The sequence below is a fragment of the Myxine glutinosa genome, chromosome 1 (assembly GCF_964187855.1).
Source record: "Myxine glutinosa chromosome 1, kmMyxGlut1.1, whole genome shotgun sequence".
NCBI classification, from domain to species: Eukaryota; Metazoa; Chordata; class Myxini; order Myxiniformes; family Myxinidae; genus Myxine; species Myxine glutinosa.
The window spans coordinates 370,361,939-370,380,482 of record NC_136261.1 but is presented as its reverse complement, the minus strand read 5'-3'; the positions used below and the strand labels follow the sequence as shown (position 1 = coordinate 370,380,482).

Sequence of the window (18,544 nt, the reverse complement as noted above, 5' to 3'; positions counted from 1 at the left end):
CATTCGTTCCATCGGCCAGAGGGTTAGACCGGCTCGGAAATGCCTGGTCACCATGCTGATAATATTTTTAAAATGACGGAATAACAGGATAACCCAGTAATTGTGATGGCAAATATACGCAAAGAAATGACGACCGCTCATCATCGACGAGCTAACGAAACTTAGTCGAAATGAAATTCCATTTCAATGCGACTATTAGAACCGACAGCCAACAGAACCCTTCATTGTGAGGTCACCAATGGGCGTGACTGCACGACTGTGTGACGTCACAGAACAACAGTTCCTTATCGCATTTGAAACATTGCTTCAAGATGGCGAGCACGTGTTTCTTTCTCGTTGCTTCGCTTCGCTGTTTCATACTGCACTTCAACCTCGGTTACCTGGTACTACTTCAACACGTGAGCTTTGAACGAGTGGGAAGATTTGCGTGTACGTTTTAACTGGTTTGAAGGTGCGGTTGTGCACGGGGACCTGCACAGGTGCTCGTTTCTACCTCGCTGGAGCTGAGTTACTCTGAACCGAATGGGCCTGTTTGTGTGTGTCCGTGTGTGTCAATGTGTGCGACGTTGGTTGTTATCTACACATGCGGCTTGCAGAGGTGCAACGGATTCCTGCCAGGTCGCGATATATCCACGTGTGTGTGTGTGTGTGTGTGTGTGTGTGTGTGTGTGTGTGTGTGTGTGTGTGTGTGTGTGTGTGTGTGTGTGTGAGTGCGCCATGTTCTTTATGTACTTATGCTTGAGCGTTCTGATGTGGAATGTGATACAACCGAATGATCGTTGTGACCTCCTCAGTTCGTTAGGCTTTCAATGTTTTTGACAGACACCATCCTCAGGTGTGTAGAGAGAAGCTGAATAGGTCCTTCCATGGCATGGCTTTCCAAATGAACAAGAGACACAACGATAACATTGTACCAAAGTATATAACAATTTATACAAATAACATTAACACCAATTATAAGAGTAACATCATTTGGCAATAATAACGAACCAACAATCCTCCCAGGCCTGCCCAACCTCATGATTGGTCCAATTTAGCAGAAATGCGTACATAATATATAGACGGTCCTGAAGACATTCGTTACATCGGCCAGAGGGTTAGACCGGCTCGGAAATGCCTGGTCACCATGCTGAGAATATTTTTAAAATGACGGAATAACACGATAACACAGTAATTGTGATGGCAAATATACGCAAAGAAATGACGACCGCTCATCATCGACGAGCTAACGAAACTTAGTCGAAATGAAATTCCATTTCAATGCGACTATTAGCACCGACAGCCAACAGAACCCTTCATTGTGAGGTCACCAATGGGCGTGACTGCACGACTGTGGACGTCACAGAACGACAGTTCCTTATCGCATTTGAAACATTGCTTCAAGATGGCGAGCACGTGTTTCTTTCTCGTTGCTTCGCTTCACTGTGTCATACTGCACTTCAACCTTGGTTACCTGGTACTACTTCAACACGTGAGCTTTGAACGAGTGGGAAGATTTGCGTGTACGTTTTAACTGTGTTTTGAAGGTGCGGTTGTGCACGGGGACCTGCACAGCTGCTCGTTTCCACCTCGCTGGAGCTGAGTTACTCTGAACCGAATGGGCCTGTTTGTGTGTGTCCGTGTGTGTCAATGTGTGCGACGTTGGTTGTTATCTACACATGCGGCTTGCAGAGGTGCAACGGATTCCTGCAAGGTCGCGATATATCCATGTGTGTGTGTGTGTGTGTGTATGTGTGTGTGTGTGTGTGTGTGTGTGTGTGTGTGTGTGTGTGTGTGTGTGTGTGTGCGTGCGCCATGTTCTTTGTGTGCTTATGCATGAGCGTTCTGATGTGGAATGTGATACAACCGAATGATCGTTGTGACACTCCTCAGTTCGTTAGGCTTTCAATGTTTTTGACAGACACCATTCTTAGGTGTGTAGAGAGAAGCTGAATAGGTCCTTCCATGGCATGGCTTTCCAAATGAACAAGAGACACAACGATAACATTGTAACAAAGTATATAACAATTAATACAAATAACATTAACACCAATAATAAGAGTAACATCATTTGGCAATAATAACGAACCAACAATCCTCCCAGGCCTGCCCAACCTCATGATTGGTCCAATTTAGCAGAAATGCGTTCATAATATATAGACGGTCCTGAAGACATTCGTTACATCGGCCAGAGGGTTAGACCGGCTCGGAAATGCCGGGTCACCATGCTGAGAATATTTTTAAAATGACGGAATAACACGATAACACAGTAATTGTGATGGCAAATATACGCAAAGAAATGACGACCGCTCATCATCGACGAGCTAACGAAACTTAGTCGAAATGAAATTCCATTTCAATGCGACTATTAGAACCAACAGCCAACAGAACCCTTCATTGTGAGGTCACCAATGGGCGTGACTGCACGACTGTGTGACGTCACAGAACGACAGTTCCTTATCGCATTTGAAACATTGCTTCAAGATGGCGAGCACGTGTTTCTTTCTCGTTGCTTCGCTTCGCTGTTTCATACTGCACTTCAACCTCGGTTACCTGGTACTACTTCAACACGTGAGCTTTGAATGAGTGGGAAGATTTGCGTGTACGTTTTAACTGGTTTGAAGGTGCGGTTGTGCACAGGGACCTGCACAGCTGCTCGTTTCCACCTCGCTGGAGCTGAGTTACTCTGAACCGAATGGGCCTGTTTGTGTGTGTCCGTGTGTGTCAATGTGTGCGACGTTGGTTGTTATCTACACATGCGGCTTGCAGAGGTGCAACGGATTCCTGCCACGTCGCGATATATCCACGTGTGTGTGTGTGTGCATGTGCGTGCTTGCGCCATGTTATTTGTGTACTTATGCTTGAGCGTTCTGATGTGGAATGTGATACAACCGAATGATCGTTGTGACCTCCTCAGTTCGTTAGGCTTTCAATGTTTTTGACAGACACCATCCTCAGGTGTGTAGAGAGAAGCTGAATAGGTCCTTCCATGGCATGGCTTTCCAAATGAACAAGAGACACAACGATAACATTGTAACAAAGTATATAACAATTAATACTAATAACATTAACACCAATAATAAGAGTAACATCAGTTGGCAATAATAACGAACCAACAATCCTCCCAGGCCTGCCCAACTTCATGATTGGTCCAATTTAGCAGAAATGCGTCCATAATATAGAGACGGTCCTGAAGACATTCGTTACATCGGCCAGAGGGTTAGACCGGTTCGGAAATGCCTGGTCACCATGTTGAGAATATTTTAAAAATGACGGAATAACACGATAACACAGTAATTGTGATGGCAAATATACGCAAAGAAATGACGACCGCTCATCATCGACGAGCTAACGAAACTTAGTCGAAATGAAATTCCATTTCAATGCGACTATTAGAACCGACAGCCAACAGAACCCTTCATTGTGAGGTCACCAATGGGCGTGACTGCACGACTGTGTGACGTCACAGAACGACAGTTCCTTATCGCATTTGAAACATTGCTTCAAGATGGCGAGCACGTGTTTCTTTCTCGTTGCTTCGCTTCGCTGTTTCATACTGCACTTCAACCTCGGTTACCTGGTACTACTTCAACACGTGAGCTTTGAACGAGTGGGAAGATTTGCGTGTACGTTTTAACTGGTTTGAAGGTGCGGTTGTGCACGGGGACCTGCACAGATGCTCGTTTCCACCTCGCTGGAGCTGAGTTACTCTGAACCGAATGGGCCTGTTTGTGTGTGTGTCCGTGTGTGTCAATGAGTGCGACGTTGGTTGTTATCTACACATGCGGCTTGCAGAGGTGCACCGGATTCCTGCCAGGTCGCGATATATCCACGTGTGTGTGTGTGTGTGTGTGTGTGTGTGTGTGTTTGTGTGTTTGCGTGCGTGAGCCATGTTCTTTGTGTACTTATGCTTGAGCGTTCTGATGTGGAATGTGATACAACCGAATGATCGTTGTGACACTCCTCAGTTCGTTAGGCTTTCAATGTTTTTGACAGACACCATCCTCAGGTGTGTAGAGAGAAGCTGAATCGGTCCTTCCATGGCATGGCTTTCCAAATGAACAAGAGACACAACGATAACATTGTAACAAAGTATATAACAATTAATACTAATAACATTAACACCAATAATAAGAGTAACATCATTTGGCAATAATAACGAACCAACAATCCTCCCAGGCCTGCCCAACCTCATGATTGGTCCAATTTAGCAGAAATGCGTACATAATATATAGACGGTCCTGAAGACATTCGTTCCATCTGCCAGAGGGTTAGACCGGCTCGGAAATGCCTGGTCACCATGCTGAGAATATTTTTAAAATGACGGAATAACACGATAACCCAGTAATTGTGATGGCAAATATATGCAAAGAAATGACGACCGCTCATCATCGACGAGCTAACGAAACTTAGTCGAAATGAAATTCCATTTCAATGCGACTATTAGAACCGACAGCCAACAGAACCCTTCATTGTGAGGTCACCAATGGGCGTGACTGCACGACTGTGTGACGTCACAGAACAACAGTTCCTTATCGCATTTGAAACATTGCTTCAAGATGGCGAGCACGTGTTTCTTTCTCGTTGCTTCGCTTCGCTGTTTCATACTGCACTTCAACCTCGGTTACCTGGTACTACTTCAACACGTGAGCTTTGAACGAGTGGGAAGATTTGCGTGTACGTTTTAACTGGTTTGAAGGTGCGGTTGTGCACGGGGACCTGCACAGCTGCTCGTTTCTACCTCGCTGGAGCTGAGTTACTCTGAACCGAATGGGCCTGTTTGTGTGTGTCCGTGTGTGTCAATGTGTGCGACGTTGGTTGTTATCTACACATGCGGCTTGCAGAGGTGGAACGGATTCCTGCCAGGTCGCGATATATCCACGTGTGTGTGTGTGTGTGTGTGTGTGTGTGTGTGTGTGTGTGTGTGTGTGTGTGTGAGTGCGCCATGTTCTTTATGTATTTATGCTTGAGCGTTCTGATGTGGAATGTGATACAACCGAATGATCGTTGTGACCTCCTCAGTTCGTTAGGCTTTCGATGTTTTTGACAGACACCATCCTCAGGTGTGTAGAGAGAAGCTGAATAGGTCCTTCCATGGCATGGCTTTCCAAATGAATAAGAGACACAACGATAACATTGTACCAAAGTATATAACAATTTATACAAATAACATTAACACCAATTATAAGAGTAACATCATTTGGCAATAATAACGAACCAACAATCCTCCCAGGCCTGCCCAACCTCATGATTGGTCCAATTTAGCAGAAATGCGTACATAATATATAGACGGTCCTGAAGACATTCGTTACATCGGCCAGAGGGTTAGACCGGCTCGGAAATGCCTGGTCACCATGCTGAGAATATTTGTAAAATGACGGAATAACACGATAACACAGTAATTGTGATGGCAAATATACGCAAAGAAATGACGACCGCTCATCATCGACGAGCTAACGAAACTTAGTCGAAATGAAATTCCATTTCAATGCGACTATTAGCACCGACAGCCAACAGAACCCTTCATTGTGAGGTCACCAATGGGCGTGACTGCACGACTGTGTGACGTCACAGAACGACAGTTCCTTATCGCATTTGAAACATTGCTTCAAGATGGCGAGCACGTGTTTCTTTCTCGTTGCTTCGCTTCACTGTTTCATACTGCACTTCAACCTCGGTTACCTGGTACTACTTCAACACGTGAGCTTTGAACGAGTGGGAAGATTTGCGTGTACGTTTTAACTGTGTTTTGAAGGTGCGGTTGTGCACGGGGACCTGCACAGCTGCTCGTTTCCACCTCGCTGGAGCTGAGTTACTCTGAACCGAATGGGCCTGTTTGTGTGTGTCCGTGTGTGTCAATGTGTGCGACGTTGGTTGTTAACTTATCTACACATGCGGCTTGCAGAGGTGCAACGGATTCCTGCCAGGTCGCGATATATCCACGTGTGTGTGTGTGTGTGTGTGTGTGTTTGTGTGTGTGTGTGTGTGTGTGTGTGTTTGTGTGTGTGTGTGTTTGTGTGTTTGCGTGCGTGCGCCATGTTCTTTATGTACTTATGCTTGAGCGTTCTGATGTGGAATGTGATTCAACCGAATGATCGTTGTGACCTCCTCAGTTCGTTAGGCTTTCAATGTTTTTGACAGACACCATCCTCAGGTGTGTAGAGAGAAGCTGAATAGGTCCTTCCATGGCATGGCTTTCCAAATGGACAAGAGACACAACGATAACATTGTAACAAAGTATATAACAATTAATACAAATAACATTAACACCAATTATAAGAGTAACATCATTTGGCAATAATAACGACCCACATAATCCTCCCAGGCCTGCCCAACCTCATGATTGGTCCAATTTAGCAGAAATGCGTACATAATATATAGTCGGTCCTGAAGACATTCGTTACATCGGCCAGAGGGTTAGACCGGCTCGGAAATGCCTGGTCACCATGCTGAGAATATTTTTAAAATGACGGAATAACACGATAACACAGTAATTGTGATGGCAAATATACGCAAAGAAATGACGACCGCTCATCATCGACGAGCTAACGAAACTTAGTCGAAATGAAATTCCATTTCAATGCGACTATTAGAACCGACAGCCAACAGAACCCTTCATTGTGAGGTCACCAATTGGCGTGACTGCACGACTGTGTGACGTCACAGAACGACAGTTCCTTATCGCATTTGAAACATTGCTTCAAGATGGCGAGCACGTGTTTCTTTCTCGTTGCTTCGCTTCACTGTTTCATACTGCACTTCAACCTCGGTTACCTGGTACTACTTCAACACGTGAGCTTTGAACGAGTGGGAAGATTTGCGTGTACGTTTTAACTGTGTTTTGAAGGTGCGGTTGTGCACGGGGACCTGCACAGCTGCTCGTTTCCACCTCGCTGGAGCTGAGTTACTCTGAACCGAATGGGCCTGTTTGTGTGTGTCCGTGTGTGTCAATGTGTGCGACGTTGGTTGTTATCTACACATGCGGCTTGCAGAGGTGCAACGGATTCCTGCCAGGTCGCGATATATCCACGTGTGTGTGTGTGTGTGCGTGTGCGTGCTTGCGCCATGTTCTTTGTGTACTTATGCTTGAGCGTTCTGATGTGGAATGTGATACAACCGAATGATCGTTGTGACCTCCTCAGTTCGTTAGGCTTTCAATGTTTTTGACAGACACCATCCTCAGGTGTGTAGAGAGAAGCTGAATAGGTCCTTCCATGGCATGGCTTTCCAAATGAACAAGAGACACAACGATAACATTGTAACAAAGTATATAACAATTAATACTAATAACATTAACACCAATAATAAGAGTAACATCATTTGGCAATAATAACGAACCAACAATCCTCCCAGGCCTGCCCAACTTCATGATTGGTCCAATTTAGCAGAAATGCGTCCATAATATAGAGACGGTCCTGAAGACATTCGTTACATCGGCCAGAGGGTTAGACCGGCTCGGAAATGCCTGGTCACCATGCTGAGAATATTTTTAAAATGACGGAATAACACGATAACACTGTAATTGTGATGGCAAATATACGCAAAGAAATGACGACCGCTCATCATCGACGAGCTAACGAAACTTAGTCGAAATGAAATTCCATTTCAATGCGACGATTAGAACCGACAGCCAACAGAACCCTTCATTGTGAGGTCACCAATGGGCGTGAGTGCACGACTGTGTGACGTCACAGAACGACAGGTCCTTATCGCATTTGAAACATTGCTTCAAGATGGCGAGCACGTGTTTCTTTCTCGTTGCTTCGCTTCGCTGTTTCATACTGCACTTCAACCTCGGTTACCTGGTACTACTTCAACACGTGAGCTTTGAACGAGTGGGAAGATTTGCGTGTACGTTTTACCTGGTTTGAAGGTGCGGTTCGACAACCTTCCATGTGCACGGGGACATGCACAGCTGCTCGTTTCCACCTCGCTGGAGCTGAGTGACTCTGAACCGAATGGGCCTGTTTGTGTGTGTCCGTGTGTGTCAATGTGTGCGACGTTGGTTGTTATCTACACATGCGGCTTGCAGAGGTGCAAAGGATTCCTGCCAGGTCGCGATATATCCACGTGTGTGTATGTGCGTGTGCGTGCGTTCGCCATGTTCTTTGTGTACTTATGCTTGAGCGTTCTGATGTGGAATGTGATACAACCGAATGATCGTTGTGACACTCCTCAGTTCGTTAGGCTTTCAATGTTTTTGACAGACACCATCCTCAGGTGTGTAGATAGAAGCTGAATCGGTCCTTCCATGGCATGGCTTTCCAAATGAACAAGAGACACAACGATAACATTGTAACAAAGTATATAACAATTAATACTAATAACATTAACACCAATAATAAGAGTAACATCATTTGGCAATAATAACGAACCAACAATCCTCCCAGGCCTGCCCAACCTCATGATTGGTACAATTTAGCAGAAATGCGTACATAATATATAGACGGTCCTGAAGACATTCGTTCCATCGGCCAGAGGGTTAGACCGGCTCGGAAATGCCTGGTCACCATGCTGAGAATATTTTTAAAATGACGGAATAACAGGATAACCCAGTAATTGTGATGGCAAATATACGCAAAGAAATGACGACCGCTCATCATCGACGAGCTAACGAAACTTAGTCGAAATGAAATTCCATTTCAATGCGACTATTAGAACCGACAGCCAACAGAACCCTTCATTGTGAGGTCACCAATGGGCGTGACTGCACGACTGTGTGACGTCACAGAACAACAGTTCCTTATCGCATTTGAAACATTGCTTCAAGATGGCGAGCACGTGTTTCTTTCTCGTTGCTTCGCTTCGCTGTTTCATACTGCACTTCAACCTCGGTTACCTGGTACTACTTCAACACGTGAGCTTTGAACGAGTGGGAAGATTTGCGTGTACGTTTTAACTGGTTTGAAGGTGCGGTTGTGCACGGGGACCTGCACAGGTGCTCGTTTCTACCTCGCTGGAGCTGAGTTACTCTGAACCGAATGGGCCTGTTTGTGTGTGTCCGTGTGTGTCAATGTGTGCGACGTTGGTTGTTATCTACACATGCGGCTTGCAGAGGTGCAACGGATTCCTGCCAGGTCGCGATATATCCACGTGTGTGTGTGTGTGTGTGTGTGTGTGTGTGTGTGTGTGTGTGTGTGTGTGTGTGTGTGTGTGTGTGTGTGTGTGTGTGAGTGCGCCATGTTCTTTATGTACTTATGCTTGAGCGTTCTGATGTGGAATGTGATACAACCGAATGATCCTTGTGACCTCCTCAGTTCGTTAGGCTTTCAATGTTTTTGACAGACACCATCCTCAGGTGTGTAGAGAGAAGCTGAATAGGTCCTTCCATGGCATGGCTTTCCAAATGAACAAGAGACACAACGATAACATTGTACCAAAGTATATAACAATTTATACAAATAACATTAACACCAATTATAAGAGTAACATCATTTGGCAATAATAACGAACCAACAATCCTCCCAGGCCTGCCCAACCTCATGATTGGTCCAATTTAGCAGAAATGCGTACATAATATATAGACGGTCCTGAAGACATTCGTTACATCGGCCAGAGGGTTAGACCGGCTCGGAAATGCCTGGTCACCATGCTGAGAATATTTTTAAAATGACGGAATAACACGATAACACAGTAATTGTGATGGCAAATATACGCAAAGAAATGACGACCGCTCATCATCGACGAGCTAACGAAACTTAGTCGAAATGAAATTCCATTTCAATGCGACTATTAGCACCGACAGCCAACAGAACCCTTCATTGTGAGGTCACCAATGGGCGTGACTGCACGACTGTGGACGTCACAGAACGACAGTTCCTTATCGCATTTGAAACATTGCTTCAAGATGGCGAGCACGTGTTTCTTTCTCGTTGCTTCGCTTCACTGTTTCATACTGCACTTCAACCTTGGTTACCTGGTACTACTTCAACACGTGAGCTTTGAACGAGTGGGAAGATTTGCGTGTACGTTTTAACTGTGTTTTGAAGGTGCGGTTGTGCACGGGGACCTGCACAGCTGCTCGTTTCCACCTCGCTGGAGCTGAGTTACTCTGAACCGAATGGGCCTGTTTGTGTGTGTCCGTGTGTGTCAATGTGTGCGACGTTGGTTGTTATCTACACATGCGGCTTGCAGAGGTGCAACGGATTCCTGCAAGGTCGCGATATATCCATGTGTGTGTGTGTGTGTATGTGTGTGTTTGTGTGTGTGTGTGTGTGTGTGTGTGTGTGTGTGTGTGTGTGTGTGTGTGTGTGTGCGTGCGCCATGTTCTTTGTGTGCTTATGCATGAGCGTTCTGATGTGGAATGTGATACAACCGAATGATCGTTGTGACACTCCTCAGTTCGTTAGGCTTTCAATGTTTTTGACAGACACCATTCTTAGGTGTGTAGAGAGAAGCTGAATAGGTCCTTCCATGGCATGGCTTTCCAAATGAACAAGAGACACAACGATAACATTGTAACAAAGTATATAACAATTAATACAAATAACATTAACACCAATAATAAGAGTAACATCATTTGGCAATATTAACGAACCAACAATCCTCCCAGGCCTGCCCAACCTCATGATTGGTCCAATTTAGCAGAAATGCGTACATAATATATAGACGGTGCTGAAGACATTCGTTACATCGGCCAGAGGGTTAGACCGGCTCGGAAATGCCTGGTCACCATGCTGAGAATATTTTTAAAATGACGGAATAACACGATAATGCAGTAATTGTGATGGCAAATATACGCAAAGAAATGACGACCGCTCATCATCGACGAGCTAACGAAACTTAGTCGAAATGAAATTCTATTTCAATGCGACTATTAGAACCGACAGCCAACAGAACCCTTCATTGTGAGGTCACCAATGGGCGTGACTGCACGACTGTGTGACGTCACAGAACGACAGTTCCTTATCGCATTTGAAACATTGCTTCAAGATGGCGAGCACGTGTTTCTTTCTCGTTGCTTCGCTTCGCTGTTTCATACTGCACTTCAACCTCGGTTACCTGGTACTACTTCAACACGTGAGCTTTGAACGAGTGGGAAGATTTGCGTGTACGTTTTAACTGGTTTGAAGTTGCGGTTGTTCACAGGGACCTGCACAGCTGCTCGTTTCCACCTCGCTGGAGCTGAGTTACTCTGAACCGAATGGGCCTGTTTGTGTGTGTCCGTGTGTGTCAATGTGTGCGACGTTGGTTGAAATCTACACATGCGGTTTGCAGAGGTGCAACGGATTCCTGCCAGGTCGCGATATATCCACGTGTGTGTGTGTGTGCGTGTGCATGCGTGCGCCATGTTCTTTGTGTACTTATGCTTGAGCGTTCTGATGTGGAATGTGATACAACCGAATGATCGTTGTGACCTCCTCAGTTCGTTCGGCTTTCAATGTTTTTGACAGACACCATCCTCAGGTGTGTAGAGAGAAGCTGAATAGGTCCTTCCATGGCATGGCTTTCCAAATGAACAAGAGACACAACGATAACATTGTAACAAAGTATATAACAATTAATACTAATAACATTAACACCAATAATAAGAGTAACATCATTTGGCAATAATAACGAACCAACAATCCTCCCAGGCCTGCCCAACTTCATGATTGGTCCAATTTAGCAGAAATGCGTACATAATATATAGACGGTCCTGAAGACATTCGTTACATCGGCCAGAGGGTTAGACCGGCTCGGAAATGCCTGGTCTCCATGCTGAGAATATTTTTAAAATGACGGAATAACACGATAACACAGTAATTGTGATGGCAAATATACGCAAAGAAATGACGACCGCTCATCATCGACGAGCTAACGAAACTTAGTCGAAATGAAATTCCATTTCAATGCGACTATTAGAACCTACAGCCAACAGAACCCTTCATTGTGAGGTCACCAATGGGCGTGACTGCACGACTGTGTGACGTCACAGAACGACAGGTCCTTATCGCATTTGAAACATTGCTTCAAGATGGCGAGCACGTGTTTCTTTCTCGTTGCTTCGCTTCGCTGTTTCATACTGCACTTCAACCTCGGTTACCTGGTACTACTTCAACACGTGAGCTTTGAACGAGTGGGAAGATTTGCGTGTACGTTTTAACTGGTTTGAAGGTGCGGTTGTGCACGGGGACCTGCACAGATGCTCGTTTCCACCTCGCTGGAGCTGAGTTACTCTGAACCGAATGGGCCTGTTTGTGTGTGTCCGTGTGTGTCAATGTGTGCGACGTTGGTTGTTATCTACACATGCGGCTTGCAGAGGTGCAACGGATTCCTGCCAGGTCGCGATATATCCACGTGTGTGTGTGTGTGTGTGTGTGTGTGTGTGTGTTTGTGTGTTTGCGTGCCTGTGCCATGTTCTTTATCTACTTATGCTTGAGCGTTCTGATGTGGAATGTGATTCAACCGAATGATCGTTGTGACCTCCTCAGTTCGTTAGGCTTTCAATGTTTTTGACAGACACCATCCTCAGGTGTGTAGAGAGAAGCTGAATAGGTCCTTCCATGGCATGGCTTTCCAAATGAACAAGTGACACAACGATAACATTGTAACAAAGTATATAACAATTAATACAAATAACATTAACACCAATTATAAGAGTAACATCATTTGGCAATAATAACGAACCAACAATCCTCCCAGGCCTGCCCAACCTCATGATTGGTCCAATTTAGCAGAAATGCGTACATAATATATAGACGGTCCTGAAGACATTCGTTACATCGGCCAGAGGGTTAGACCGGCTCGGAAATGCCTGGTCACCATGCTGAGAATATTTTTAAAATGACGGAATAACACGATAACACAGTAATTGTGATGGCAAATATACGCAAAGAAATGACGACTGCTCATCATCGACGAGCTAACGAAACTTAGTCGAAATGAAATTCCATTTCAATGCGACTATTAGAACCGACAGCCAACAGAACCCTTCATTGTGAGGTCACCAATGGGCGTGACTGCACGACTGTGTGACGTCACAGAACGACAGGTCCTTATCGCATTTGAAACATTGCTTCAAGATGGCGAGCACGTGTTTCTTTCTCGTTGCTTCGCTTCGCTGTTTCATACTGCACTTCAACCTCGGTTACCTGGTACTACTTCAACACGTGAGCTTTGAACGAGTGGGAAGATTTGCGTGTACGTTTTAACTGGTTTGAAGGTGTGGTTGTGCACGGGGACCTGCACAGATGCTCGTTTCCACCTCGCTGGAGCTGAGTTACTCTGAACCGAATGGGCCTGTTTGTGTGTGTCCGTGTGTGTCAATGTGTGCGACGTTGGTTGTTATCTACACATGCGGCTTGCAGAGGTGCAACGGATTCCTGCGAGGTCGCGATATATCCACGTGTGTGTGTGTGTGTGTGTGTGTGTGTGTGTGTGTTTGTGTGTTTGCGTGCGTGCGCCATGTTCTTTATCTACTTATGCTTGAGCGTTCTGATGTGGAATGTGATTCAACCGAATGATCGTTGTGACCTCCTCAGTTCGTTAGGCTTTCAATGTTTTTGACAGACACCATCCTCAGGTGTGTAGAGAGAAGCTGAATAGGTCCTTCCATGGCATGGCTTTCCAAATGAACAAGTGACACAACGATAACATTGTAACAAAGTATATAACAATTCATACAAATAACATTAACACCAATTATAAGAGTAACATCATTTGGCAATAATAACGAACCAACAATCCTCCCAGGCCTGCCCAACCTCATGATTGGTCCAATTTAGCAGAAATGCGTACATAATATATAGACGGTCCTGAAGACATTCGTTACATCGGCCAGAGGGTTAGACCGGCTCGGAAATGCCTGGTCACCATGCTGAGAATATTTTTAAAATGACGGAATAACACGATAACACAGTAATTGTGATGGCAAATATACGCAAAGAAATGACGACCGCTCATCATCGACGAGCTAACGAAACTTAGTCGAAATGAAATTCCATTTCAATGCGACTATTAGAACCGACAGCCAACAGAACCCTTCATTGTGAGGTCACCAATGGGCGTGACTGCACGACTGTGTGACGTCACAGAACGACAGTTCCTTATCGCATTTGAAACATTGCTTCAAGATGGCGAGCACGTGTTTCTTTCTCGTTGCTTCGCTTCACTGTTTCATACTGCACTTCAACCTCGGTTACCTGGTACTACTTCAACACGTGAGCTTTGAACGAGTGGGAAGATTTGCGTGTACGTTTTAACTGTGTTTTGAAGGTGCGGTTGTGCACGGGGACCTGCACAGCTGCTCGTTTCCACCTCGCTGGAGCTGAGTTACTCTGAACCGAATGGGCCTGTTTGTGTGTGTCCGTGTGTGTCAATGTGTGCGACGTTGGTTGTTAACTTATCTACACATGCGGCTTGCAGAGGTGCAACGGATTCCTGCCAGGTCGCGATATATCCACGTGTGTGTGTGTGTGTGTGTGTGTGTGTGTGTGTGTGTGTGTGTGTGTGTGTGTGTGTGTGTGTGTGTGAGTGCGCCATGTTCTTTATGTACTTATGCTTGAGCGTTCTGATGTGGAATGTGATACAACCGAATGATCCTTGTGACCTCCTCAGTTCGTTAGGCTTTCAATGTTTTTGACAGACACCATCCTCAGGTGTGTAGAGAGAAGCTGAATAGGTCCTTCCATGGCATGGCTTTCCAAATGAACAAGAGACACAACGATAACATTGTACCAAAGTATATAACAATTTATACAAATAACATTAACACCAATTATAAGAGTAACATCATTTGGCAATAATAACGAACCAACAATCCTCCCAGGCCTGCCCAACCTCATGATTGGTCCAATTTAGCAGAAATGCGTACATAATATATAGACGGTCCTGAAGACATTCGTTACATCGGCCAGAGGGTTAGACCGGCTCGGAAATGCCTGGTCACCATGCTGAGAATATTTTTAAAATGACGGAATAACACGATAACACAGTAATTGTGATGGCAAATATACGCAAAGAAATGACGACCGCTCATCATCGACGAGCTAACGAAACTTAGTCGAAATGAAATTCCATTTCAATGCGACTATTAGCACCGACAGCCAACAGAACCCTTCATTGTGAGGTCACCAATGGGCGTGACTGCACGACTGTGGACGTCACAGAACGACAGTTCCTTATCGCATTTGAAACATTGCTTCAAGATGGCGAGCACGTGTTTCTTTCTCGTTGCTTCGCTTCACTGTTTCATACTGCACTTCAACCTTGGTTACCTGGTACTACTTCAACACGTGAGCTTTGAACGAGTGGGAAGATTTGCGTGTACGTTTTAACTGTGTTTTGAAGGTGCGGTTGTGCACGGGGACCTGCACAGCTGCTCGTTTCCACCTCGCTGGAGCTGAGTTACTCTGAACCGAATGGGCCTGTTTGTGTGTGTCCGTGTGTGTCAATGTGTGCGACGTTGGTTGTTATCTACACATGCGGCTTGCAGAGGTGCAACGGATTCCTGCAAGGTCGCGATATATCCATGTGTGTGTGTGTGTGTGTATGTGTGTGTTTGTGTGTGTGTGTGTGTGTGTGTGTGTGTGTGTGTGTGTGTGTGTGTGTGTGTGTGTGTGTGTGTGTGTGTGTGTGTGTGTGCGTGCGCCATGTTCTTTGTGTGCTTATGCATGAGCGTTCTGATGTGGAATGTGATACAACCGAATGATCGTTGTGACACTCCTCAGTTCGTTAGGCTTTCAATGTTTTTGACAGACACCATTCTTAGGTGTGTAGAGAGAAGCTGAATAGGTCCTTCCATGGCATGGCTTTCCAAATGAACAAGAGACACAACGATAACATTGTAACAAAGTATATAACAATTAATACAAATAACATTAACACCAATAATAAGAGTAACATCATTTGGCAATATTAACGAACCAACAATCCTCCCAGGCCTGCCCAACCTCATGATTGGTCCAATTTAGCAGAAATGCGTACATAATATATAGACGGTGCTGAAGACATTCGTTACATCGGCCAGAGGGTTAGACCGGCTCGGAAATGCCTGGTCACCATGCTGAGAATATTTTTAAAATGACGGAATAACACGATAATGCAGTAATTGTGATGGCAAATATACGCAAAGAAATGACGACCGCTCATCATCGACGAGCTAACGAAACTTAGTCGAAATGAAATTCTATTTCAATGCGACTATTAGAACCGACAGCCAACAGAACCCTTCATTGTGAGGTCACCAATGGGCGTGACTGCACGACTGTGTGACGTCACAGAACGACAGTTCCTTATCGCATTTGAAACATTGCTTCAAGATGGCGAGCACGTGTTTCTTTCTCGTTGCTTCGCTTCGCTGTTTCATACTGCACTTCAACCTCGGTTACCTGGTACTACTTCAACACGTGAGCTTTGAACGAGTGGGAAGATTTGCGTGTACGTTTTAACTGGTTTGAAGTTGCGGTTGTTCACAGGGACCTGCACAGCTGCTCGTTTCCACCTCGCTGGAGCTGAGTTACTCTGAACCGAATGGGCCTGTTTGTGTGTGTCCGTGTGTGTCAATGTGTGCGACGTTGGTTGAAATCTACACATGCGGTTTGCAGAGGTGCAACGGATTCCTGCCAGGTCGCGATATATCCACGTGTGTGTGTGTGTGCGTGTGCATGCGTGCGCCATGTTCTTTGTGTACTTATGCTTGAGCGTTCTGATGTGGAATGTGATACAACCGAATGATCGTTGTGACCTCCTCAGTTCGTTCGGCTTTCAATGTTTTTGACAGACACCATCCTCAGGTGTGTAGAGAGAAGCTGAATAGGTCCTTCCATGGCATGGCTTTCCAAATGAACAAGTGACACAACGATAACATTGTAACAAAGTATATAACAATTCATACAAATAACATTAACACCAATTATAAGAGTAACATCATTTGGCAATAATAACGAACCAACAATCCTCCCAGGCCTGCCCAACCTCATGATTGGTCCAATTTAGCAGAAATGCGTACATAATATATAGACGGTCCTGAAGACATTCGTTACATCGGCCAGAGGGTTAGACCGGCTCGGAAATGCCTGGTCACCATGCTGAGAATATTTTTAAAATGACGGAATAACACGATAACACAGTAATTGTGATGGCAAATATACGCAAAGAAATGACGACCGCTCATCATCGACGAGCTAACGAAACTTAGTCGAAATGAAATTCCATTTCAATGCGACTATTAGAACCGACAGCCAACAGAACCCTTCATTGTGAGGTCACCAATGGGCGTGACTGCACGACTGTGTGACGTCACAGAACGACAGTTCCTTATCGCATTTGAAACATTGCTTCAAGATGGCGAGCACGTGTTTCTTTCTCGTTGCTTCGCTTCACTGTTTCATACTGCACTTCAACCTCGGTTACCTGGTACTACTTCAACACGTGAGCTTTGAACGAGTGGGAAGATTTGCGTGTACGTTTTAACTGTGTTTTGAAGGTGCGGTTGTGCACGGGGACCTGCACAGCTGCTCGTTTCCACCTCGCTGGAGCTGAGTTACTCTGAACCGAATGGGCCTGTTTGTGTGTGTCCGTGTGTGTCAATGTGTGCGACGTTGGTTGTTAACTTATCTACACATGCGGCTTGCAGAGGTGCAACGGATTCCTGCCAGGTCGCGATATATCCACGTGTGTGTGTGTGTGTGTGTGTGTGTGTGTGTGTGTGTGTGTGTGTGTGTGTGTGTGTGTGTGAGTGCGCCATGTTCTTTATGTACTTATGCTTGAGCGTTCTGATGTGGAATGTGATACAACCGAATGATCCTTGTGACCTCCTCAGTTCGTTAGGCTTTCAATGTTTTTGACAGACACCATCCTCAGGTGTGTAGAGAGAAGCTGAATAGGTCCTTCCATGGCATGGCTTTCCAAATGAACAAGAGACACAACGATAACATTGTACCAAAGTATATAACAATTTATACAAATAACATTAACACCAATTATAAGAGTAACATCATTTGGCAATAATAACGAACCAACAATCCTCCCAGGCCTGCCCAACCTCATGATTGGTCCAATTTAGCAGAAATGCGTACATAATATATAGACGGTCCTGAAGACATTCGTTACATCGGCCAGAGGGTTAGACCGGCTCGGAAATGCCTGGTCACCATGCTGAGAATATTTTTAAAATGACGGAATAACACGATAACACAGTAATTGTGATGGCAAATATACGCAAAGAAATGACGACCGCTCATCATCGACGAGCTAACGAAACTTAGTCGAAATGAAATTCCATTTCAATGCGACTATTAGCACCGACAGCCAACAGAACCCTTCATTGTGAGGTCACCAATGGGCGTGACTGCACGACTGTGGACGTCACAGAACGACAGTTCCTTATCGCATTTGAAACATTGCTTCAAGATGGCGAGCACGTGTTTCTTTCTCGTTGCTTCGCTTCACTGTTTCATACTGCACTTCAACCTTGGTTACCTGGTACTACTTCAACACGTGAGCTTTGAACGAGTGGGAAGATTTGCGTGTACGTTTTAACTGTGTTTTGAAGGTGCGGTTGTGCACGGGGACCTGCACAGCTGCTCGTTTCCACCTCGCTGGAGCTGAGTTACTCTGAACCGAATGGGCCTGTTTGTGTGTG

General features: G+C 45.2%; 1 protein-coding gene across 1 annotated transcript in view; it reads right to left on the bottom strand.

Moving 5' to 3' along the window:
- LOC144889529 (tripartite motif-containing protein 14-like) overlaps positions 1–18,544 on the bottom strand; it is a 202,902-nt gene that overhangs the window by 70,961 nt on the left and 113,397 nt on the right. The gene's annotated exons all lie outside the window — the stretch shown is intronic.